This window comes from Durio zibethinus, chromosome 26 (genome assembly GCF_047325235.1).
Source record: "Durio zibethinus cultivar Kanyao isolate XHJ-2024 chromosome 26, ASM4732523v1, whole genome shotgun sequence".
Classification (NCBI taxonomy): Eukaryota; Viridiplantae; Streptophyta; class Magnoliopsida; order Malvales; family Malvaceae; genus Durio; species Durio zibethinus.
The window spans coordinates 3,527,648-3,553,636 of record NC_143187.1 but is presented as its reverse complement, the minus strand read 5'-3'; the positions used below and the strand labels follow the sequence as shown (position 1 = coordinate 3,553,636).

The window sequence follows — 25,989 nt, the reverse complement described above, 5'->3', positions numbered from 1 at the left end:
CTATCATGTGTCATAATTAAAAAAAATTAAAACTTTTTAAAAATCTAGAAAATTTTTTTAAATTTTCAAAATCTAAAATTTTTAAATATGAAATTTTTTTAAAAAATTCAAACTAAAAAAATAAAATAAAAAAGAGAAACAATCAAGGAGAGAGAAGAGAGAGGGGGACCAATGCCAATCTTCATGGTTCAAGAGAGATTGTGCCCTTTTTCTTCTCAAATAGGTAAACTAATATCAATTACACCAATAAAAATTTTTATAAGACATATTTGCACATCATATCTTATTTTTGCACATTTTTAGTCAACTTTACAATTTTAAAATTTGAATAAATGGTGAGTCTGATACTTGTATACATACAAAAACTAGATACCCATATCTAAGTCTATATAACATAGAATTTTATTCATCTGATTAAAAAATTAAAACATAAGTTGGATTATGCTAAAAAGGATTTCTTTTGTCAAGATGTCTTAGTCATGATATCCTTGCAAGCTCTTTCCTTTTTTTTTTTTTCAATTTAAGTACTACAAGCTAAATAGGCAACAATTTCTCATTGAACTTGCAAAAAGCCTTTAATAAACCAATTATTATGTGCTCCAAACTTCAACATGTCACTCTTTCTGCAATTAGCTTACTTCAAAAAAGATTTTGAGTCCAAGTGTCACTTAGAACTTAATACATAATTTTGCTTTTCACTCGTTCCCATCTTTATTCCATTTTATTTCATTCTTCTCACTTTCTTGCTTCTACACTTTCTTCCTCCTATCTATATGCTAGTAAAACCTAATTGATAAGCTGCTGAACTTGGTTTTCCCAATTAGCTACCCTCCACCACTATCAATTAGTGAACAAAAATTGGTGGGGTGCGCCAGGCCTGCGATGTAGTGCAACACAAAGGCAGCGCTCGAGAGTCCCAATAGCAAGCTACTGTGATGGACTCTCCCTCTAAAAAATTTAATTTAATATCATGTGGGGCATTGACCCATGTATCAGATATTAAATTCATACAAACAGATACTACACTTGATCTTAGCCAAAAAGCTGAGAAAGGTATGAGATGCTTTAAGGCTCGAATTTTCTTTAATATCGAACCTTGACATGACCCTTGGCTTAGGCTCTAGATATGGATCTGAACTTAGTGAAAAGAACTCCTACCCTGATGTAATTGCACATGAAAATTATTCTCATGGACCAATTTGAAGTTGATATCAATCGATTTCTTTGATTTATTTCAGTAATTTACTGGTGGCACATATGAACATCAAGAAGTTGCCCTCAACTAGTTCTAGCAAAAGCAACTAAAACTTTACATTTGATCACTCTAGCCTTATAATATGACGAATTCTATCAGATTTCTTGCAAAAGTTTAGTATAAACAATAATTGCTTGCAAAATATCAGTTTTATGGATAGAGAATAGCTTTTCTCGTCTGTGAGCTTTTAGTGTTTTAACTTTTAATTTGTTGCTAATGTTCTAGGATTGAAGCAGCATTTTTCCTAGCATAACAGGTAAAGGGTTTCTTCACTTCTTTGACAATAATTACTTGTCTGTTTAGAATATCATGCTTCTAGTAATGGATTTTTAATTTCCTTTTCCATTTTAGTTTGGAATTTTAACAATTGTGGCATTCTTGCCGGTAAATCCAATGATTTTATGGTTATAAAATTTTGGAAATATACACTTAAAACAAATGTTTATAACATTCTCAAAATTATATTAGATGAATATGATTAAAACATTTATGTTTTTAATAATTGTTTAATGAAATGAATTAAAGTATTGGGATAATATCTTTCACAACCCCTAAATTATTGAAAAATATTTAATGTAATATCTCAATTTTTAATTCATGTATCAATCTACCCAATGACTTAATATGGTTAACAAAAATTGATGATGCAATCAATCAATAAAAATTTGACACTTGTAAACATTACATATGTAGAGACACATGACTATTATGTGACAGTGATGCGACTATCACAAGTCATAATAAAAAAAAATAAAACTTTTTCGAAGTCTAGAAAAAATTTTAAATTTTCAAAATATAAATTTTTTTAAAAAAATTAAAATATGAAATTTTTTAAAAAATTCAAAGTAAAAAAAAGAATAAAATAAAAAAAGAACAGATAAAGTAGGGAGAGGGGGACCAGTGCCAATCTTTATGGTTCAAGAGAGATTGGCCCTTATCCTTCTCATTCAGGTAAACTAATGTCATCACACCAATAAAAATTTTTATAAGACGTATTTGCTTATCATATCTTTTTTTTGCACATTTTTAATCAACTTTGTAAGTCTAAAATTTGGACAAAAGACGAGTCTGATACTTAGATACAAATAACAGATATCCTTATATGAATTCATATAACATAAAATTTCATTCATACGATTAAAAAATTAAAACTATAAATTGGACTATGCTTAAAAAAATTATGTTTTAGATTTCTATCGTCAAGATCTCTTAGTCATGATATCCTTGCAAGCTCTTTTATTTTATTTTTTTTTCAATTTCAGTATCACAAGCTTTTAGGCAACAATTTCTCATTGAACTCGCATCAAAAACAAATGTATCAAAAACAAAGGCCATAGGGATGGGGATGGAGTCAACTTGACTCTTAAAGTGAAAATAGGGAATTTGATCCTCTTCGTCATTTTACGGTAAATTTTGAAATATATATTAATAGTTATAGTTGATAGAATTTGAAATTATTATATTTTTAAGTTTGTAATTTTATTAAATATAGATGCTTGGTATTTAATATATTATGTTTGGTTAATATTTTGATTTGTCTAGAATTAATATTGAATATGAACTTAGCTCAAGCAAAAATTTTGTTGCTAAACCAAATATGAATATTTTATTATTATAATCTAGCTAAAATTGTGAATAATTTTTTTTAGAAAATAAAAAATATAGTATCGTAAACTATTTTAAAAATCATTAAATAAGAGTTTTTATGATTATAATTATAATTATAATATTTTATAACAAATTGTGCAAAATTAAAAAAAAAAATTCATTACTGAAATGATCTTCGTTATATCCGAAAATATAATAAACGCGATGTGATCGAAAATGTGACCATGACCATTATCTAAATCCCTAATGACCAGGATTCATGCTCAATAATTTGGAAAAAGGGTGAAAAAGAAAACAACTATCACCAAAGACATTCACAGCTATTTCCAAAACTGATAGGAAAACTCCAATTATTTTCATTCGAGACTTAAGAAAACCTCAAACTCCACTAAATTTTCCTATTTTTTTAACCTGTGTTAGTAGAAAGCGTGATTTTTGCACTACTACCAATAGATTACAGCTGCATTTAGAAATAGAATTTTTATCTGCCTATTTGATGAGCAAAGCTTCTGATGGTTCTTCCCATCTCGACTAATATATCTGGCTATACTTTCATGGATTACATATGTTCTCTATTTTTTACATTTATCCGCCTTGTATGGAGTAAATTTTTTGTCTAAAGAAATGATAGGTGATAAAGAATTCTAATGATCATTTCTCTGAACGGCCTAAAATACTCATTGCTTTTTCAATATTGGAAGCCCAGACTACCAACTCAACACCTACTAAACTACAATGAAAGTTGAAAAATATATTTGAAGCCCAAACTACCAACTCGTCTCTACGAAACTAAGTTAAAAGTTAAAAAATATATTTGAAGCCTAGACTATCAACTCACCACTATTAAACTACATTGAAAGTCCAAAAATCTTAACTATTATTGAGAAGGGGCCGCGCGAACGCAGGCCCCCGCTACCACAAATTATGACGTAGGCTCTCCCACTTGAGGAGACCTTAGAGCAGCACCCCTCCCAAGTGCAATGGAAGTCACAGCCCTAGGCCATGGGTCTTCTTGATTGCCCATTGACCCCGTCCAGGTAAGTATGTTTGAATGTCGAGATATGCTTCTTCTTTATACTCCGCGCTTATAATTCGTTTATGATATGATAGGAATGTGGGATTTCTGTCAAAAAAAATTCCAGAGAATTTTTAAGAGTTGTCAAACTACAATGTAAAATGTCAGTTTCATCGTCTCTAAGGGGACATCTCAACACTTTGTATCATAGTTTACCTTAGAAAATAGAATCCATGGGTTGAAACTTGAAAAGTGTGTCTTCACACGTCCAATTCAGACATTGATATATCAACAAAAGGGCTGAACTGAAATATAATGCCAAAGTCATTGAGCAATCCAACACCAAAAGGGACTTGACAATGTTGTCCTGTTCATTTTCACCCAAAGCTGAATTATGCTTAAGTGCATTATGTTGAACTGATAGATGGATTCTTTATCATAAGATTTTATGGTTGGATTCATTTCTGACAAGATTACTATAAACAGATTTAAGTTTATAGTAATTTAGAAAGATTTGGTTTCCATTTTAGTTTGAATTCGGTTATATAATTTTAACATTTTTAAATTATAAAATATAAAATCTAATCTTTTATTTGAGATCTCTATATGCACCTTGTATAATAATTATTTTGGAAATTATCTTCCTCCAATCAAAAAGAAATCCTTTTCCCCCTTAAGATTCAAAAGACTTAAAATGAAGTTTTTAGGTAAAGTTTATAAAGATTTTTATTAGAAACGATTAATAAAATTTAAAATTGAAAATCAAAATAAATAAATTAAAAGGTTTTGTTACATAAATTCAATGTGTAAATATTGAAAATTTTTTAATAAATTTTGATATATTTTTAGTGAAAATATTGATATAATTTTTATTAAATAAGTATAGATCAAATTTAAATTATAAATAATTATTTAATAAATATTTTTTACATATTATTAACCATCACATTGAATTCTATCGATTTAAATTTTTTTATTAAAGTTTTTATTAAATCAATTTTAAGAAAAAATTTCATAAACTTCATATTAGTTTTATCCTAAATTCAAGTCTCATGTATGAGTTGATTTTAATTTTATAATGAATTTATTTAATTATATTTTAATTTATTGATTGATTGTTTATTTGATTTTCAAATCTCACTATATTTGCGTTTGTATGTTAAATTTGAGTAGTTATATTTTAATTTGTTGATTGGTCAATTAATTGACTATTTAATAATGTAATATTTAATTATGATTATAATTTATACTTATAATAAAAATTTTTTTTTTTTAAATCTTGCTTTTAGAAAAGTGGACTAAATAAATCCCATTCATGTATCGATGTGGCAGAAAAAGTCTAATAATTTACAACTCATGACATTTTGCTTTTGTTTTCCAGCACGCAAGGAAGAAATTACATCCAAGGCAGAAAACAGTACTTGCAATTTAAAGAAAGACGTAACTTGTATTAATGGGGTAAGCCAGGACCTTAAGTTTAAAGAAAGACTTAAGCTAGAAATGGTGAGGTGCGCCAAGCTAGTGCTGTCGTGCAACGCAAAGGCAACGCTCGAGAATTCCTGTAGCAAGCTACTGTAATGGACTTTTCACCAAAAAAAAGTAATTTAATATCATGTGAGTCAATGACTCATATATCATATATTAAACTAATAAAAACAAATACTAAACTTGATCTTAGCCAAAAAGCCAAGAAAGGTATGAATTATTTCGTGTCTTGATTTTTTTTTATAACGTAACTCCACATCACCTCTGGCTTATGCTTTCAATATGAAATGCAAACTCATTTGAAAGAACTTTTATCTTTTATCTACAAAATTTTTATGATACAAGAAATAGCCTTATAGTACCTCAATGAAGAGTCATATTTTTTGTACATTTGTAAAATTTATTTTATATATTTTTTGCATGTGGCACATTGATGTATTTTTACAAGAAATTTTTTTTGATGTCTATGAAACCATAGACTTTGGAGCGTAGTTTTGGAATATTGTGGTAATCTTTGTTAATTTTTCAATGTAAACTGAAGTCATCTCAACTAAAACCAATAGTTTCACGGTCTCAAGGTCACAAGTCACAGTCCTAGAGAAAAGCCATGTATCCCACATCGGCTGTGTACTATAATTGATCTGGGGATATAAAGGTTAACACATTCTTTTTCTTGTAAGGTATCTTTTGTGGGACAAAATCGTAGAGCCAGAGAGGTTAAAGTGGATAATATCTCACAAAAGTGTTAACCCTAGTAGGTAGATTGATCTAAAATATCGGATGAACCCATATCTGGGTCTTAGAGCTACGCAAGTCTAGAGTTCGTGTTTCAAGCCATGATAAGTGATATCAAAACCAACTCTAAGGGTACAAGCGATGGGCAACTAAAGACGATGGATCTCCGTTGGAGTGGGAAAGAATGTCACGAGCCTAAAGAAAAGTCATGAATCCCACATCGACTGTGTACTAGAGTTGTTTTTGAGATATAAGCATTCACACATTCCCTTGTGAGGTGCATCGAAACCAGCTCTGAGGGTACAAGCGATGTGCCACTGAGGACAGTGAGTCTTCGTCTTCCTTGTGAGGCACCATTTATGGGACAAAACTATAAGCCCAGAAGGGCCAAAGTGGATAATACTTCACAAGGGTGTGAACCGTGACAAGTAGTCTAATCTAAGATATGCCAGATGAGTGCATGCTCGAGTCCTAAAACAGTGCAAGCCTGGAGGTTGAGTTTATGGGACAAAACTATGATGCCAGAAAGGCTAGAGTGGATAATACTTCACAAGGGTGTGAACCGTGGTAAGTAGTCTAATCTAAGATGCAAGATAAGTGCATGCTTGAACCGTGGCAAGTAGTCTCTTTCTTGTAAGGTACCTTTTGTGGGACAAAATCGTAGAGCCAGAGAGGTTAAAGTGGATAATACCTCACAAAAGTGTTAACCTAGTAGGTAGATTGATCTAAAATGTCGGATGAACCCATATCTGGGTCTTAGAGCTACGCAAGTCTAGAGTTCGTGTTTCAGGCCATGATAAGTGATATCAAAACCAACTCTAAGGGTACAAGCGATGGGCAACTAAAGACGATGGATCTCCGTTGGAGCGAAAAGAATGTCACGGTCCTAAAGAAAAGTCATGAATCCCACATCGACTATGTACTAGAGTTGTTTTTGAGATATAACCATTCACACATTCCCTTGTAAGGTGCATCGGAACCAGCTCTGAGGGTACAAGCGATGTGCCATTGAAGATAGTGAGTCTTCGTCTTCCTTGTGAGGCACCATTTATGGGACAAAACTATAAGCCCAGAAGGGCCAAAGTGGATAATACTTCACAAGGGTGTGAACCGTGACAAGTAGTCTAATCTAAGATATGTCAGATGAGTGCATGCTCGAGTCCTAAAACAGTGCAAGCCTGGAGGTTGAGTTTATGGGACAAAACTATGATGCCAGAAGGGTTAGAGTGGATAATACTTCACAAGGGTGTGAACCGTGGTAAGTAGTCTAATCTAAGATGCAAGATAAGTGCATGCTTGAACCGTGGCAAGTAGTTTCTTTCTTGTAAGGTACCTTTTGTGGGACAAAATCGTAGAGCCAGAGAGGTTAAAGTGGATAATACCTCACAAAAGTGTTAACCCTAGTAGGTAGATTGATCTAAAATGTCGGATGAACCCATATCTGGGTCTTAGAGCTACGCAAGTCTAGAGTTCGTGTTTCAGGCCATGATAAGTGATATCAAAACCAACTCTAAGGGTACAAGCGATGGGCAACTAAAGACGATGGATCTCCGTTGAAGTGGGAAAGAATGTCACGATCCTAAAGAAAAGTCATGAATCCCACATCGACTGTGTACTAGAATTGTTTTTGAGATATAAGCATTCACACATTCCCTTGTGAGGTGCATCGAAACCAGCTCTAAGGGTACAAGCGATGTGTCACTGAAGACAATGAGTCTTCATCTTCCTTGTGAGGCACTATTTATGGGACAAAACTATAAGCCCAGAAGGGCTAGTGTGAATAATACTTCACAAGGGTGTGAACCGTGACAAGTAGTCTAATCTAAGATATGCCAGATGAGTGCATGCTCGAGTCCTAAAACAGTGCAAGCCTGGAGGTTGAGTTTATGAGACAAAATTATGATATGCCAGAAGGGCTAGAGTGGATAATACTTCACAAGGGTGTGAACCGTGGTAAGTAGTCTAATCTAAGATGCAAGATAAGTGCATGCTTGAACCGTGGCAAGTAGTCTCTTTCTTGTAAGGTACCTTTTGTGGGACAAAATCGTAGAGCCAAAAAGGTTAAAGTGGATAATACCTCACAAAAATGTTAACCCTAGTAGGTAGATTGATCTAAAATGTCGGATGAACCCATATCTGGGTCTTAGAGCTACGCAAGTCTAGAGTTCGTGTTTCAAGCCATGATAAGTGATATCAAAACCAACTCTAAGGGTACAAGCGATGGGTAACTAAAGATGATGGGTCTCCGTTGGAGTGGGAAAGAATGTCACGGTCCTAAAGAAAAGTCATGAATCCCACATCGACTATGTACTAGAGTTGTTTTTGAGATATAAGCATTCACACATTCCATTGTGAGGTGCATCGAAACCACCTCTGAGGGTACAAGCGATGTGCCACTGAGGACAGTGAGTCTTCATCTTCCTTGTGATGCACCATTTATGGGACAAAACTATAAGCCCAGAAGGGCCAAAGTGGATAATACTTCACAAGGGTGTGAACCGTGACAAGTAGTCTAATCTAAGATATGCCAGATGAGTGCATGTTCGAGTCCTAAAACAGTGCAAGCCTGGAGGTTGAGTTTATGAGACAAAATTATGATGCCAGAAGGGCTAGAGTGGATAATACTTCACAAGGGTGTGAACCGTGGTAAGTAGTCTAATCTAAGATGCAAGATAAGTGCATGCTTGAACCGTGGCAAGTAGTCTCTTTCTTGTAAGGTACCTTTTGTGGGACAAAATCGTAGAGCCAGAGAGATTAAAGTGGATAATACCTCACAAAAGTGTTAACCCTAGTAGGTAGATTGATCTAAAATGTCGGATGAACCCATATCTGGGTCTTAGAGCTACGCAAGTCTAGAGTTCGTGTTTCAGGCCATGATAAGTGATATCAAAACCAACTCTAAGGGTACAAGCGATGGGCAACTAAAGACGATGGGTCTCCGTTGGAGTGGGAAAGAATGTCACGATTCTAAAGAAAAGTCATGAATCCCACATCGACTGTGTACTAGAGTTGTTTTTGAGATATAAGCATTCACACATTCCCTTGTGAGGTGCATCGGAACCAGCTCTGAGGGTACAAGCGATGTGCCACTGAGGACAGTGAGTCTTCGTCTTCCTTGTGAGGCACCATTTATGGGACAAAACTATAAGCCCAGAAGGGCCAAAGTGGATAATACTTTACAAGGGTGTGAACCGTGACAAGTAATCTAATCTAAGATGCCAGATGAGTGCATGCTCGAGTCCTAAAACAGTGCAAGCCTGGAGGTTGAGTTTATGGGACAAAACTATGATGCCAGAAGGGCTAGAGTGGATAACACTTCACAAGGGTGTGAACCGTGGCAAGTAGTCTAATCTAAGATGCAAGATAAGTGCTTGCTTGAACCGTGGCAAGTAGTCTAATCTAAGATGCCAGATGAGTGCATGCTCAAGTCCTAAAACCATGCAAGCCTGGATGTTGAGTCTTGATCCCTATGACACACATTCTAAGCTAACTCGTATAAAACTTGTACTATAAGAACCCAAGCAAATAACTAGTTAATAAATTAACCTCTAAAAAGTCACCCAAATTTTAAGAGAATGAAGCATTAAAATCACAATTTCCTTGGATTGAGGATGTAAATGATCTAATTTTTAGATATCATATTAGTAGTTAATCATCTTCTTGCAACTGATATTTTAACTGATTAATTAAATGATATTATTCTCTTTTCTTTTTTCTTAAACCGTAATTTTTTTATTAAAAATAATTTATCCGTACTACACCAATACTTTATAATTGGATGTGATCTAAAAATAAATAAATTAAATTAAGTATATTATTCAATCCCTTAGAAAGGATTTAAATCCATCTTTTAGTGAAACATTGAAATCGGATATTAAACCTCTCAGCATATTATATCAAACTTATTCACCATGATTCTTTGTTAAACCTCTCAAAGTAGCCATCATTTCAAAAATTGATTAAAACACATAAGAGACAAACTGGAAAAGCAAATAGAAGTGGTTCAGTAGCATAACCAAATAGGCAAAAAGTTTTAACTTCCAATTGGACAATTCTAAAATCAATTCCCCAAATGCTTCTTTATAAAACATATCAGTTTTAACTTCTTTCATCAGTTTACCTGTGCACTACTGGCCATATTTAAAAAGTTTTTTACTGAAAACAACTAAATTCCAAAAAGGTTTGGGAGAGTCTGTCAGACAACCTTGTGACCATCCTAGCTGGGTTAAACACCATGCTGAGAACGATCCTCTACTGCACCAGCTGGTAAACAGGGACTAGGAAGCAGTTAATCACGCTCGATCACAAGGCCATGTTTCAACAACCAGACTTCAGATCCTGTCTCATTTGTGCTAAAGGATACAGAGGTACGAGCCTATAGAACAGATCCTGTTCAAGTAAGGTCGTGCTATTTTCCTCTTTCTTCCTCCTATAAATACCATCAATATCTCATCTGTCTTTTCCATGTAGGACTATATGACTGCTTCGTGGTGGTCAGCGTTATTTTCCAAAGATGAAAAGGCTTAGGTTTTGTTAGAAAATTGGCAGAGCAGAGAGAAATTAACAGAATTTGGAAGTAAAACTTTTCCATTTTTTCTTCGTGGCATGAATAGTTTAACAGCTATACCACAGTTCTATTTTTTTTCCTTCGAAAATGCAAGAAAAACGACAGAGTATTGCTCTCTAACATAGTATTTGCAGTATGGATTAGCATCTAAGCAACAGACACGTAGTCTCAAGAGTTGCGCTTTTACCTGGAGGAAACTTACCACTGCATTCACCTAGGTTTAGAAAACCACACCTTGACACTTTTCACAACAGTATTAAAACTTAAATAAACAGAATTATATGTTATAAATCTTATTATTATTTTGTTATTACTGTATTTTATATTAGAGAGATTTAAATTTAACAGTTTGAACGAAAACTCATATACATTCAATTGAATCAAATTTTAATTTGCTGTCACAACTATAAATGTATTGATTTTTTAAATATTATTATATATAATGAGAATTGCGTTAATTGATTTGTTTTGTTCATTTTTTAAAAATTCAAAGTAAAATTATGTTAATAGGCATAAAGCTTTAAAAAATAAATTTGTTTTTGAAAAGTAGAAATTATATTTTCAAATTGTGTTACTATTATTCATTATTGACAAAACAAACTTATATAAGGATTGAAACCTCTCAAAAAGATTAAGAGCTTTCAAGGGTTGGCTTTTAAGAACATGTTTTATATTTTAAACTATGTAATCAATATAAAGAAATTTGATTCTGCATTGAAATAACATCAATTATGGTTTTCCTATGATGTTCTCACATCATGCCATCAAAACAATTAGGTGATTTTCCTCTCTAAAAATTTCAAATAAAGGGAAAAGGGGTGAGTTATGTCTTAAAAGCAAAAAGAGGAATTAAAAAACACTATTGTAACTCATTTGAACGGTTTTAAATTACAAATTAATAAGAATAAAAAAAAGAGAGAAATGATAACAATATAATTAAAAAAAGAATATAAAATATTTGTAAACCAAAAGAATAAAATAGAATGAATAAAAAAAATTGAATGATTGGAAATGCGTATACGTATGGTCACGGTAAAAGAAAATTTAAGTTATTCTAATTTATTTTTAATTTGATTGTATAAATTATAAATTAATTTACTAATTTATAAATAGTAGTATATGTTACAAAACTATAATTGATTTGTTTGATAGGCATAGTAGGGCTTAAAATTAGTTCATTAAGAATTTACATATGATATCATTGTATTCAATTTTTTAATTTAATAATAATTTTCATGCATCAAACTAATGAAAAGTGTGATCCATATAATAGTGTAGACACCCCATTTAGTCTAGGATTAATTTATATTTTAAGATTAGGTTTTAAATTTATTTATTTATTTTTGGTATTATATTTAGCTTAAAGTTATTATTTTTTTTTTTTTTGAAAAAAGGGGATCGAATTGTTTTGTTGAAATTTGAAAAGGTTTTAATTCTAATTGGATTGTTGAATTAAAAGTATTCTAATTGAAAAAGGACTGTAAAAGGGAATTGATTTGAGAGATGGATTTGGATTAAAAATCTAAGGTTAAAGTTGATTATGAGATTCAAACAAAGAAAACTAATTTTCCTATTGTAATTGGGATTAGAGGCCTATAAAAAGACTTCATTAAGATCAATTAAAAACAATCAAGAATCAATCAAAAAAATCAAGAGAGAGAGAGAGCAAAAAAAAAATCAAGAGTTTTTTTATAGTCTTTTATGATATTTTGGGTTTAGATAATTAAGATTTTCTCTTGAGAGTTCTACGTTGGAGAAAGGAATTGAGTAGAAAAATACAAAATAGGCATTTAACAAAAAGTTTTTATAGCAAAATTTTCGAGAGTTTCATGCATATATATTTTAGGTTTCTATTTGATTTTTGTTTAAACCAAAAAGAAAGCTAATCACCACAGGCAAAGGGTGCTAGCGAAGCCATAGGTTGTTTTTTAAAGAAACAAGGAAGAAGACAAGGTAATTTATATTTTTTTCTTCTTTATTTGTATATCTATTTGTGCTACTTAGCTGTTTCTCTTTCTTCTTTTATGCATATTTAAAATAAATTTTTATAATAAATTCATTATTCTTACCAAATGATTGGAGAATTTAAATCTTGAATCATGAATTCTACCAAACGATTGGAGAATTTCATAATCAATTTTTGAAAAATAACCTATCAAATTATTAGAGAATTTAAATTTTTGAGTTAAATTTTATCAAACCATTGGAAGAATAATGATAATTTTTTTAAAAAAATTCATAAATAGGTTTTTTTAAAAAAAATCTCACCATACAATTAAGGGGTATGCCTCAAAATAAAATCTTACCAAATGATTGGAAGATTTTATTGATGGTTTTAAAAAATAATGCTTGAATTAATAAATTCAATGATGAAGTCTTTTCAAAGTGGGACATGAGTCTTCATTAATACTCTTGAGGTGAAGAAATTATCTTAAATTATTACCAAATGATTAGAGTAATTTTAAGAGCAATTTTCAATAATTAAATTATTTGGTAAATTACAAAAACATTTTAAGGCTTGTATAACACAAAATTAAACTGGTACCATCCTTAGAAGGGCATTATAAGGGTACTATAACTTTCATCACATATAACTAAACTCTTGACCTTAATTCTAAAATGTAAACTATAACCTATTCTTTTAGGGATTCTTGGTCAAGCTTAAGACATCCTTAAGAGTCTGGATTCACTTAAGTGGCTAATCACACTTAAATAAAAATAATTGGTAGCAACTTCTTTAGTTATATTTAGCGATGGCATTACGGATTTATGCGTTATGGCAATTAGTATTTAATTTAGGGAAGGGATCAAGTTATATAAAAAAAATTACACCTTTTTATACATTTTTTAACTATTGATTTTAATAAATTTAAAAGATAAGAGAGATAAGTCGAAAAAAAAATCCTTCCCTTCTAATTTAATATATATAACAGTTTTCATTATTCATCCCATGATTTATTGAACTTGCAAGTTGCTAGTTACATGATAGGCATGTAGTAATAAGTTACTTTTTTCAATCTATGAGAATTTTTCCAAAAAAAAATTGTTAGATATAGTGCAATAAAGCATGAAATTATATTTGAATTTTTTTTCAAAAAATATAATAAAATAATCCATGAAGAAGAAGTCAAAGATGAAACTGTAAATTTAATGCCTATATTCAATGGCCCATACATATAACCTCAAAACATTAATATGACAGAAGAAAACTCCCCCCAAACCAATGGAAATTTGTTATTTCCAAATTAACTTGTTGTTAGTGTTCAAGGATTTAAGCGACATTTTTCTTAACAATGACAGACAAAGGGTTTCTTCACTTTGACAAAAATTACTTGTCTTTTAGAATCTCATGGTGCTTCTAGTAATGGATCTTTAATTTCCCTTTCCATTTTAGTTTGGAATTTTAACAATTGTGGCAATCTTGCTAGCAAATCCAATGATTTTAGGGTTATAAAATTTTGGAACACACACTTAAAGCAATGTTTATAACATTCTCAAAATCATATTAGATGAACATGATTAAAACATTTATGTTTTTATTTATTGTTTAATGAAGAAAATAAAAATATTGGGATAATATCTTTCACAACCCCTAAATTATTGAAAAATATTTAATGTAATATCTCAACTTTTAATTCATGTATCAATCTACCTAATGACTTAACACCATTAACAAAAATTAATGATACAATCAACTAATAAAAATTTGACACATGTGCAAATATTACACATATAGAGATGTGGCGATGATGTAATCACGATACGACTATCATATGTCATAATTAAAAAAATAAAAATTAAACATTTTAAAAATCTAAAATTTTTTTTAAAATTTTAAAAAAATCAAAGTAAAAATAAAATAAAATACAATAAAAGAATCAATCAAAAATGAAAAAGTTACTTCTACAAACTATCAACCAAAGGGAGCCCTTCCAAAAATTCTCAAAGGCCTGTGCCAATTACACAAATTACTTTTTTAGTGGGTACACTTTCTCTTTGTGGTATTCCACCCCTTGCTTGTTTTTGGTCCAAAGATGAAATTCTTAATGACAGTTAGTTGTATTCACCGATTTTTGCAATAATAGCTTCCCGGATTAACAGTATTTTATATGTTTCGGATCTATTTACTTACTTTTGAAGGACATTTAGACATTAATTTTCAAGGCCTAAGAGGGGATTTGGAAATAGTTGTCAACTAAATAGACGCGCCTCGATTAGAACCTCACTAGCTGCATCATTGCCCCAAGCACAAAGTTGTTTAACTCTTTACGTTTGCTTATATTTTGTAACCAATGCAAGGATTTCATGCTATTCACTAGCCAATGTGGGACATAACATAATTACTTGGGTTCCAACTTGGTACTGTGATTGTGATAGAAGGTAATCACAATAACATATATTCTTACATGCTTTTGCGATTCAGAAGAAATTCACTTGTAATACTGTTTCACTCGTAATACTGAATCTGGCACTACATTTTCTATCAAAATTAATGATTACAATCAAATGCAACTCAATCTCAATGCCAACTGAACTCATAATTAATACTCATGATAAGTGGCACCATACAACTTATATCTGACCCAATTAGGTGGTAAGTTATGCTGATAACCATATGACCAGCAGTGATTCAAATAGTGGTTCTCTAGCATAATAGAGATCGCAAAATTGTGGTAGTGCCACCACTTATCATCGTTATTGAAGAAAATATGATTGAAAAATTTAATCACATTCAAAATGGTATATAGTGACCAAAAAAATAGCATAATGGGGAATAACGGCAATAACGATCCATTATTGTTGTTATCATATTTTTTCATTGTCAGTACAAATTAAAAAAAAAAAAACTTTCAACATAATTTGCCAATATTCCCAAAAATTAAAATAAAACAACCAAGATTGCAAAAGCAAAAGTAAAAACAAAAGCCAAAAGATAACTCAATCTGATATTCTCAATTTCAAAATCAATCTAAAAAAAATTAGAAAACAGTATCAACCATTCAATCAAGAGCTACCCAATTTCAAATCAACCTCAAATCCTCAATCAACAATCAAAATCCAAGAAGGTAAGAAAAAAATTAAATTAACTTTTTTTTTTGTAAAATTTTTGTAGAATAATGTTGATCTTTGTATTCATGAGAATCTAAGTGAGAAAGACAAGTGTATGCAAGAGAGAGTGAAAGATGCAAAAAAAAGGGGAGAAGAAGAAGACTTGAATAAAGTTGATTGAGTTGATTTGAGAGAGGCCTAAGGCGACACCATGAAGAAGTTTGAAGAGGAGGGATTTTGGTAACCAGGGGAAAATTTAGGGAATTGTTGGAGAAGGAATCATGAGTGGGTGAAATTTTGTTGCTAAATCAAATATAAATGTTTTATTATAATCTAATTGAAATTGTGAACAATTTCTTTTAGAAAATAAAAAATATAACATTATAAACTATTTTAAAAATCATTAAATAAGAGTTATTATTATAATTATAATTATTACATTTTATAATAAATTGTGCAAAATAAAAAAAAAATTTACGACCGTGATAACCTCGATAATTGTAATGATCTCTGTTATATTCGAAAACGTAATAAACGCGATGTGATAAAAACGTAACCACAACCGCTCTTTAAATCTCTAATGACAAGGATTCATGTCCCAAAATTTGGAAAAAAGGTGAAAAAGAAAACAACTATCATCAGAGACATTCACAGCTATTTCCAAAACTGACGGGAAAGCTCCAATTATTTTCATTCGAGACTTCAGAAAACCTCAAACCTCCACTATAGATTTCCTATTTTTTAACCTGTGTTAGTAGAAAGCGTGATTTTTGCACTACTCCCACCAACAGATTACAACTACATTTAGATATAGAATATTTATCTGCCTATTTGACGAGTAAAGCTTCTGATGGTTCTTCCCATCTCGACTAATATATCTGGCTATACTTTCATGGATTACATATGTTCTTTTACATTTATCCACCTTGTATGGAGTAATTTTCGTGTCTAAAGAAATGAAAGGTGATAAAAAATTCTAATGATCATTTCTCCGAACGGCCTACAATACCCATTTTGCTTTTTCAATATTTGAAGCCCAGACTACCTACTCACCATTACTAAACTACATTGAAAGTTAAAAAATTTTGAAACTATTGACTAGGGGCCGCGCGAACGCTGGCCCCCGCTAACACAAATTATGACGGAGGCTCTCCCACTTGAGGAGACCTTAGAGCAACACCCCTCCCAAGTGCAATGGAAGTCACTACCCTAGGCCATGGGTCTTCTTGATCGCCTATTGACCCCGTCCAGGTAAGTATGTTTGAATGTTGAGATATGCTTCTTCTTTATACTCCGCGCTAATAATTCATTTATGAAATGATAGGAATGTGGGATTTCTATCAAAAAAAAATTCCAAAGAATTTTTAAGAGCTGTCAAACTACAATGTAAAATGGTAGTTTCATCGTCTCTAAAGGGACATCTCAACACTTTGTATCCTTGTTTACCTTAGAAAAAAGAATCCATAGGTTGAAACCTGAAAAGTGTGTCTTCACGCGTCCAATTCAGAAATGGATATACCAACAAAAGGGCTGAACTGAAATATAATGCCAAAGTCATCGAGTAATCCAACACCAAAAAGGACTTCACAATGTTGTCCTGTTCATTTTCAACTACAGCTGAATTATGCTTAAGTGCATTATGTTGAACTGATAGATGGATTCTTTTTCACTTCTGATAACATGACTATAAACAGATTTAAGTTTACAGTAATTTAGAAAGATTTGGTTTTCTATTTTGGTTTGAATTCGGTTATATAATTTTAAATGTTTTTAAATTATAAAATATAAAATCTAATCTTTTATTTGAGATATCTATATGTACCTTGCATAATAATTATTTTGGAAATTATCTTCCTCCGATCAAAAAGAAATCCTCTACCTCTACTCTGTAAGGTTCAAAAGACTTAAATAAAATTAAAATAAACTCATACATGAGACTTGAATTTAGGATAAAACTAATATGAAAGTTACGAAATTTTTTCTTAAAATTGATTTAATAAAAACTTTAATAAAAAATTTAAATCGATAGAATTCAATGTGAGACTTAATAATATGTAAAAAAAAAATATTAAAAAAATTATTTATAATTCAAATTTAATCTATACTTATTTAATAAAAATTATATCAATATTTTTACTAAAAATATTCATCTAAAAAATATATCGAAATTTATTAAAATTTTTTTAATATTTACACATTTAATTTATGTAACAAAACCTTTTAATTTATGTATTTTGAGTTTCAATTTTGGATTTTATTAATCGCTTCTAATAAAAATCTTTATAAACTTTACTCAAAAACTTCATTTAAGTCTTTCGAATCTTACGGAGGAAAATGATTTCTTTTTGATTGGAGGAAGATAATTTTCAAAATAATTATTATGTAAGGTACATATAGATATCTCAAATAAAAGATTAGATTTTATATTTTATAATTTAAAAACATTTAAAATTATATAACCGAATTCAAACCAAAATAGAAAACCAAATCTTTCTAAATTACTGTAAACTTAAATCTGTTTATAGTCATCTTATCAGAAGTGAAAAAGAATCCATCTATCAGTTCATCAGAGACATTCACAGCTATTGTTTATTTGATGTTCAAGTCTAACTATATTTGAGTTTGTATATTAAATTTGTGTAGTTATATTTTAATTTGTTGATTGGTTGATTAATTGACTATTTAATAATGTAATACTCAATTCTGATTATAATTTACACTTGTAATCTCAAAAAAAATTAAAAAAAAATCTTGCTTTTAGAAAAGTAGACTAGATACATCCCGTTACAAGTCATGACATTTTGCTTTTGTTTTCCAGCACGCAAGAAAGAAATTACCTCCAAGGAAGAAAACATTAATTTCGATTTAAAGAAAGATGTAACTTGTATTAATGGCGTAAGCTAGGACCTTAAGTTTAAAGAAAGACTTAAACTAGAATTGGTGGGGTGTGCCAAACCAGTGCCATAGTGCAACGCAAAGGTGACGCTCAAGAATCCCTATAACAAGCTATTGTAATGGACTCTCCACCAAAAAAATTTAATTTAATATAATGTGAGTCAATGACTCATGTATCATATATTAAACTGATAAAAACAAATACTACATTTTATCTTAAACCAAAAGGCAGAGAAAGGTAAGAGTCGTTTCGTGTCTTGATTTTCTTTTATAATGCAACTCCACGTCACCTTTGGCTTATGCTTTCAATATGGAATGCGAACTTATTCGAAAGAACTTTTATCTTTTATGTACAAAATTTTTATGATACAAGAAACAGCCACATAGTATCTCAATGAAGAGTCTTATTTTTCATACATTTGTAAAATTTTTTTGTTGTCTGTGAAACCACGGACTTTGGAGCATAGCTTTGGAATATTGTGGTAATCTTTGTTAATTTTTCAATGTAAACTGAAGTCATCTCAGCTAAAACCAACAGTTTCACGGTCTCAAGGCCACACACTAAGCTAGCTCGTATAAAACTTGTTCTGTAAGAACCCAAGCAAATAACTAGTTAATAAATTAACCTCCAAAAAGTCACCCAAATTGTAGAGAATGAAGCATTAAAATCACAGTTTCCTTGGATTGAGGACGTAAATTATCTAATTTTTGGATATCATACGAGTAGTTAATCATCTTGTTGCAACTGATATTGAAACTAATTAATTAAATGATATTATTCTTTTTTTCTTTATTCTTAAACCGTGATTTTTTTATTAAAAATAATTCATCCCTACTACACCAATACTTTATAATTGGATGTGATCTAAAAATAAATAAATTAAATTAAGTATATTATTCAATCCCTTAGAAAGGATTTAAATCCATCTTTCAGTGAAACATTGAAATCGGATATTAAACCTCTCAACATATTATATCGAACCTATTCACCATGATTCTTTGTTAAACCTCTCAGCGTAGCCATCATTTCAAAAATTGATTAAAACACATAAGAGACTAACTGGAAAAGCAAATAGAAGTGGTTCAGTAGCATAACCAAATAGGCAAAAAGTTTTAACTTCCAATTGGACAATTCTAAAATCAATTCCCCAAATGCTTCTTTATAAAGCATACCAGTTTTAACTTCTTTCATCAGTTTACCTGTGCAATACTGGCCATATTTAAAAAGTTTTTTACTCAAAACAACTAAATTCCAAAAGGGTTTGGGAGAGTCGGTCAGACAACCTTGTGACCATCCTAGCTGGGTTAAACACCATGCTGAGAACGATCCTCTACTGCTCCAACTGGTCAACAGCGACCAGAAAGCGGTTAATCATGCTCTGATCACAAAGGCCATGTTTCATCAACCAGTCTTGAGATCCTCTCCTTTATGCTTAAGGATACAGAGGTATGAGCCTATAAAACAGATCCCGTTGATGTAAGGTCTCACATATTTTCTCTTTCTTCCTCGAATAAATATTATCCATAACTCCTCTGTCTTTTCCATGGGGGACTATATGACTGCTTGGTGGTGGTCATGGTTTTTTCTAAAGATGAAAAGGCCTAGGTTTTGTTAGAAAATTGGCAGAGCAGAGAGAAATTAAAAGAATCTGGAAGTAAAACATTTCCATTTTTTCTTCCTGGCATGACTAGTTTAACAGCTATACCACATTTCTATTTTTTTTCCCTGGAAAATGCAAGAAAAACGACCGAGTATTGCTCTCTAACATAGTATTTGCAGTGTGGATTAGCATCTAAGTAACAGACACATAGTCTCAAGAGTTGTGCTTTTGCCTGGAGGAAACTTACCGCTGCATCCACCTAGGTTTACAAAACCACACCTTGACACTTTTCACAACGGTATTAAAACTTAAATAAACAGAATTATATGTTATAAATCTTATTATTATTTTATTATTACTGTAATTTATATTAGAGAAATTTAAATTTAACAGTTTGAACAAAAACACATATACATTTGATTGAATCTAATTTTAATTCATTGTTTAAATTATAAATGTATTGATTTTTTTTAAATATGATTATATATAATGAGAATTGTACTAATTGATTTGTTTGGTCATTTTTTAAAAAGTCAATGCAAAATTATGTTAATAGGCATAAAGCTTTTAAAAATAAATTTGTTTTTGAAAAGTAGAAATTATATTTTAGAATTGTGTTACTATTATTCATTATTGACAAAACAAAATTATATAAGGATTGAAACCTCTCAAAAAGATTATGAGCTTTCAAGGGTTGGCTTTTAAGAACATGTTTTGCATTTTTAACTATGTAATCAACATAGAGAAACTTTATTCTGCATTGAAATAACATTAATTATGGTTTTCTTATGATGTTCTCACATCATGCCATCAAAATAATTAGGTGATTTTTCTCTCTCAAAATTTTAAATAAAGGAAAAAGGGGTGACTTATGTCTTAAGAGCAAAAAGAGGAATACAAAAAAAAAACTATTGTAACTCATTTGAATGGCTTTAAATTACAAATTAATAAGAATAAAAAATAGGAGAGAAATGATAACAATATAATTAAAAAAAGAATATAAAATATTTTTAAACCAAAAGAATAAAATAGAACGGATAAGAAAATTTGAATGATTGGAAATGCGTATATGTATGGTCACGATAAAAGAAAAATTAAGATATTCTAATTTATTTCTAATTTGATTGTACAAATTATAAATTAATTTACTAATTTATAAATAGTGTTATATGTTATCAAAACTATAATTAATTTGTGTGATCGACATAGCAGGGTTTAAAATTAGTTCATTAAGAAGTTATATATGATATCATTGTATTTGATTTTTTAATTTCCTAATAATTTATATACATCAAATTAATGAAAACTGTGATCCATATAATAGTGTAGACACCCTATGTAGTCTAGGATCAATTTATATTTTAAGATAAAGTTTTGAATTTATTTATTTATTTATTTATTTTTGGTATTATATTTAGTTTAGAGTTATTATTATTATTTTTAAAAAAAGGGGAAAGGATTGTTTTGTTGAAATTTGAAAAGGGTTTAATTCTAATTAGGTTGTTAAATTAAAAGTGTTCTAATTGAAAAAGAACTGTACAAGGAAATTGGTTTGAACGATGGATTTGGATTAAAAATCCAAGGTTAAAGTTGATTAGGAGATTCAAACCAAGAAAACTCATTTTCCTATTGTAATTGGGATTAGAGGAAACTAAAAAGACTTCATTAAGATTAATTAAAAACAATCAAGAATCAATCAAAAAAATTAAGAGAGAGAGAGAGCAAAAAAAATTAAGAGTTTTTTATAGTCTTTTTTGATGTTTGGGTTTCGAGAATTAAGATTTTCTCTTGGGAGTTCTGTGTTGCAGAAAAGAGTTGAGAAAAAACACAAAAAGGAGGCATTCAACAAAGTTTTTGCAGCAAAGTTTTCGAAGGTTTCGAGTATATATGTTTTAGGTTTCTGTTTGATTTTTATTTAAACCAAAAAGAAAGGTAATCATCACAGGCAAGGGGTGCAAGCGAAGCTATAAGCTATTTTGTAGAGAAACTGAAGACAAGGTAATTTCTATTTTTTTCTTCTTTATTTCTATATTTATTTGTGCTACTTAGTTGTTTCTCTTTCTTCTTTTATGTATATTTAAAATAAATTTTTATAATAAATTCATGATTCTTACCAGATAATTAGAGGATTTAAATCTTGAATGATGAATTTTACCAAACGATTTGAGAATTCATAATGAAATTTTGAAAAATAATATTTCAATCCTATTAAATTATTGCAGGATTTAAATTTTTAAGTTAAATTTTATTAAACCATTGGAAGATTTAAGGACAATTTTTTTAAAAAAAATTTGTAAATAGATTTTCAAATAAAAATTTCACCAAACGATTGGGGGATATGCATCAAAATAAAATCTTACCAAATAATTGGAGGATTTTATTGATTATTTTAAAAAATAATGTCTTGAAGAATATGTTAATGAATCCAATGACGAAGTCTCTTTGGAGTAGGACATGAGTCTCCATTAATACTTCTGAGGTAAAGAAATTATCTTAAATTACTACCAAATGATTAGAGTAATTTTAAGACAAATTTCCAATAATTAAATTATTTGATAAATTACAAAAATATTTTAAGGCTTGTATAACATAAAATTAAATTGGTACCATTCTTAGATGTGCGTTGTGAGGATATTATAACTTTCTTTATACGTAATCGAACTCTTGAGCTTAGTTTTAAAATGAAGACCAAAACCTATTCTTTTAAGGATCTTTAGTCAAGCTTAAGACATCCTTAGGAGTATGGATTCACTTAAGTGGCCAATCACACTTAAATAAAAAAGATTAGTAACGACTCCTTTAGTTATATTTAGTGATAACTCTATGGATTTTTATGTTATGACAATTAGTATTTAATTTAGGGGAGTGATCAAGTTATATAAAAAAAATTACATCTTTTTATACCTTTTTTTAACTATTGATTTTAATAAATTTAAGAGATGGGAGAGATAAGTAAAAAAAAATCCCTCCCTTCTAATTTAATATATATAACAATTTTTATTCTTCATCCCATGATTTATAGGACTTGCAAGTTGTGATTTACATGATAGGAATGTAGTAATAAGTTATTTTTTTAATCTATGACAATTTTTCCCAAAAAAAAAAAATTGTTAGATATAGTGCAACAAAGCATGAAATTGTACTTGAATTTTATTTTTCAAAAATTATAATAAAATAATCCATGGAGAAGAAGTCAAAGATGAAACAGCAAATTTAATGCTTATTTTCAATGGTCAATACATATAACCTCAAAACATTTATATGATAGAAGAAAACTCCCCCAAACCAATGCAAATTTGTTGTTTCCAAATTAATATGTTGTTAATGTTCAAGAATTTCAGCAACATTTTTCCTAGTAATGACAGACAAAGTGTTTCTTCACTTTGACAAAAATTACTTGTCTTTTAGAATCTCATGGTGCTTCTAGTAATGGATCTTTAATTTCCTTTTCTATTTTAGTTTGGAATTTTAACAATTGTGGCATTCTTGCTAGCAAATCCAATGATTTTAGGGTTATAAAAGTTTGGAAATATACACTGAAAGCAAATGTTTATAACATTCTCAAAATTATATTAGATGAATATGATAAAAACATTTATGTTTTTAATAATTGTTTAATGTAGTAAATAAAAATATTATGATAATATCTTTCACAACCCCTAAATTATTGAAAAATATTTAATGTAATATCTCAACTTTTAATTCATGTATCAATCTCCCTAAAGACTTAACACTGTTAACAAAAACTAATGATGCAATCAACTAATAAAAATTTGACACATGTGCAAATATTACACATATAGAGATGTGGCGATTATGTAATTGCGATGCGACTATCATATGTTATAATTAAAAAAAATAAAAATTAAACTTTTTAAAAATCTAGAAAATTTTTTTCAAAATTTCAAAATCTAAAATTTTTAAAAATTTTTTAAAATGAAAATTAAAAAAAGAATAAAATAAGAGAATCAATCAAAGAGAGAGAAGAGAGAGGGGGACCAACGTGAATCTTCATGGTTCAAGATAGATGTGCGCTTTTCTTCTCATATAGGTAAACTGATGTCGATCACACTAATAAAAATTTTTATAAAACGTATTTACACATCATATGTTATTTTTGCACATTTTTAATCAATTTTACAATTCTAAAACATGAATAAATGGCAAGTCTGATACTTATATATATGCGAAAAACATATACCCATATCCGATTCCATGCAACATAGAATTTTATTCATCTAATTAAAAAATTAAAACTATAAGTTAGATTATGCTTAAAAAGATTTCTTTCGTCAAGATGTCCTAGTCATGATATCCTTGCAAGCTCTTTTTTTTTTTTTTTTTTCAATTTCAGTACCACAAGCCTATAGGCTATAGGCAACAATTTCTAATTGAACTTGCAAAAAGCCTTTAATAAACTGAACACTATGCACTCCAAAGCTTCAACATGTCACTCTGTAAGTCAATTGGCTTATTTCGAAAAGATTTTGAGTCCAAGTGTCACTTAGAACTTAATACATAATTCGTTCCCATCTTTCTTCCATTTTCTTTCATTCTTCTCACTTTCAGGCTTCTACACTTTCTTCTTCCTATCTATATGCTAGTAAAACCTAATTGATAAGCTGCTGAATTTGGTTTTTGCCCAATTAGCTACCCTCCACTTCTATCAATTAGCGAACTAGAATTGGTGGGGTGTGCCACGCCTGTGCTGTAGTGCAACGCTCGAGAGTCTCCCAGTAGCAAGCTACTGTGATGGACTCTCCCATAAAAAAAATTAATTTAAAATCATGTGGGGCATTGACCGACGTATCATATATTAAACTGATAAGAACAAATATTACATTTGGTGCTTTGAGTCTCGAATTTTCTTTAATATCGAACCTTGACGTGACCCTTGGCTTGGGCTCTGGATATGGGATCTGAACTTAGTGAAAAGAACTCCTACCCTGATGTATTTGTACAGAAAATTATTCTCATGTCTATTGTGGAGCTCTTTAATTTGTTATTACTTTGGTGCAAGGTGAAGTCATTTTTAGTTAAAGCAAAAAATTTCACCTTCTCTGCGTCGGACTAAGTTAGCCTGGGTAAACGTAATTGCTCCCTAAGAACTTGAGCTAATAACTAAATAACAAATATTTAAATAATCAACCAAGTTGTAGCAGAAAATCAAGCATTAACATCACAAATTTCCTTAGACCAATGGTGTAAACAATCGAATTCGCTCGGGTAAGCATGTTTGTTTTTGGATGCTGCTAAGCTGTCATTGCAAATTTGATTCATTATTACCAATTGGGCAACTGGGAAATCCAAAATCAATTCTCCCAAATGCTTATTCAAATAGCGTCCAGTTTAACTTGTTTCATGAAATACTGACCATATTTGAAGAGTTTTACTTAAACAACTAAATTGGTTTGCAGTGATTGCATTGCAAATGTATATATATAGCTTCAAAGTTAACGGAATCGTTCAAAGTTTTTTTGAAAAACTTTGACATTGTTGTCCTTTTCATTTTCAACTTTAGTTCTATTAGCTCCCTCCCAACTGTCCGATAAAAAAACAAAAAATGAAAAAGTTACTCCTACTAACTACTAATTATTTGTTTTAATTTCTGCAGGGTTACCTTAACTCGAATCAAGATCAACATGGCATACGGATTGCTCTAAAGGCTTTTCTTCTTGGCTCTGCAGATCCACAAAGTAGACTATAGGTTTAGTCCAACAAGGCTAAAAGTTTTTATTTCGCACTACTTTCAATTGCAATTCTGAAAGCTGAATTATGC

At 30.2% G+C, this 25,989-nt stretch overlaps 8 non-coding genes and 1 pseudogene across 8 annotated transcripts; all 9 read right to left on the bottom strand.

Annotated features, from left to right (window-relative positions):
• Positions 1–861: 861 nt before the first annotated feature.
• On the bottom strand, positions 862–1,057 carry LOC149511168 (U2 spliceosomal RNA). Its single transcript, XR_016334485.1, has one exon. It is a non-coding gene; the product is annotated as a U2 spliceosomal RNA (small nuclear RNA).
• Positions 1,058–3,747: 2,690 nt separating this feature from the next.
• LOC149511167 (U1 spliceosomal RNA) lies at positions 3,748–3,908 on the bottom strand. Its single transcript, XR_016334423.1, has one exon. It is a non-coding gene; the product is annotated as a U1 spliceosomal RNA (small nuclear RNA).
• Positions 3,909–5,381: 1,473 nt separating this feature from the next.
• LOC149511166 (U2 spliceosomal RNA) lies at positions 5,382–5,577 on the bottom strand. Its single transcript, XR_016334487.1, has one exon. It is a non-coding gene; the product is annotated as a U2 spliceosomal RNA (small nuclear RNA).
• A 4,710-nt stretch (positions 5,578–10,287) lies between these two features.
• On the bottom strand, positions 10,288–10,505 carry LOC149511165 (small nucleolar RNA U3). The gene has a single exon (XR_016334428.1). It is a non-coding gene; the product is annotated as a small nucleolar RNA U3 (small nucleolar RNA).
• Positions 10,506–14,795: 4,290 nt separating this feature from the next.
• Positions 14,796–14,921, bottom strand: LOC149511164 (U4 spliceosomal RNA; annotated as a pseudogene).
• Positions 14,922–16,813: 1,892 nt separating this feature from the next.
• On the bottom strand, positions 16,814–16,973 carry LOC149511163 (U1 spliceosomal RNA). The gene has a single exon (XR_016334450.1). It is a non-coding gene; the product is annotated as a U1 spliceosomal RNA (small nuclear RNA).
• Positions 16,974–18,654: 1,681 nt separating this feature from the next.
• LOC149511162 (U2 spliceosomal RNA) lies at positions 18,655–18,851 on the bottom strand. Its single transcript, XR_016334488.1, has one exon. It is a non-coding gene; the product is annotated as a U2 spliceosomal RNA (small nuclear RNA).
• Positions 18,852–19,878: 1,027 nt separating this feature from the next.
• Positions 19,879–20,095, bottom strand: LOC149511161 (small nucleolar RNA U3). The gene has a single exon (XR_016334437.1). It is a non-coding gene; the product is annotated as a small nucleolar RNA U3 (small nucleolar RNA).
• A 4,802-nt stretch (positions 20,096–24,897) lies between these two features.
• LOC149511160 (U2 spliceosomal RNA) lies at positions 24,898–25,086 on the bottom strand. The gene has a single exon (XR_016334501.1). It is a non-coding gene; the product is annotated as a U2 spliceosomal RNA (small nuclear RNA).
• Positions 25,087–25,989: the final 903 nt, after the last annotated feature.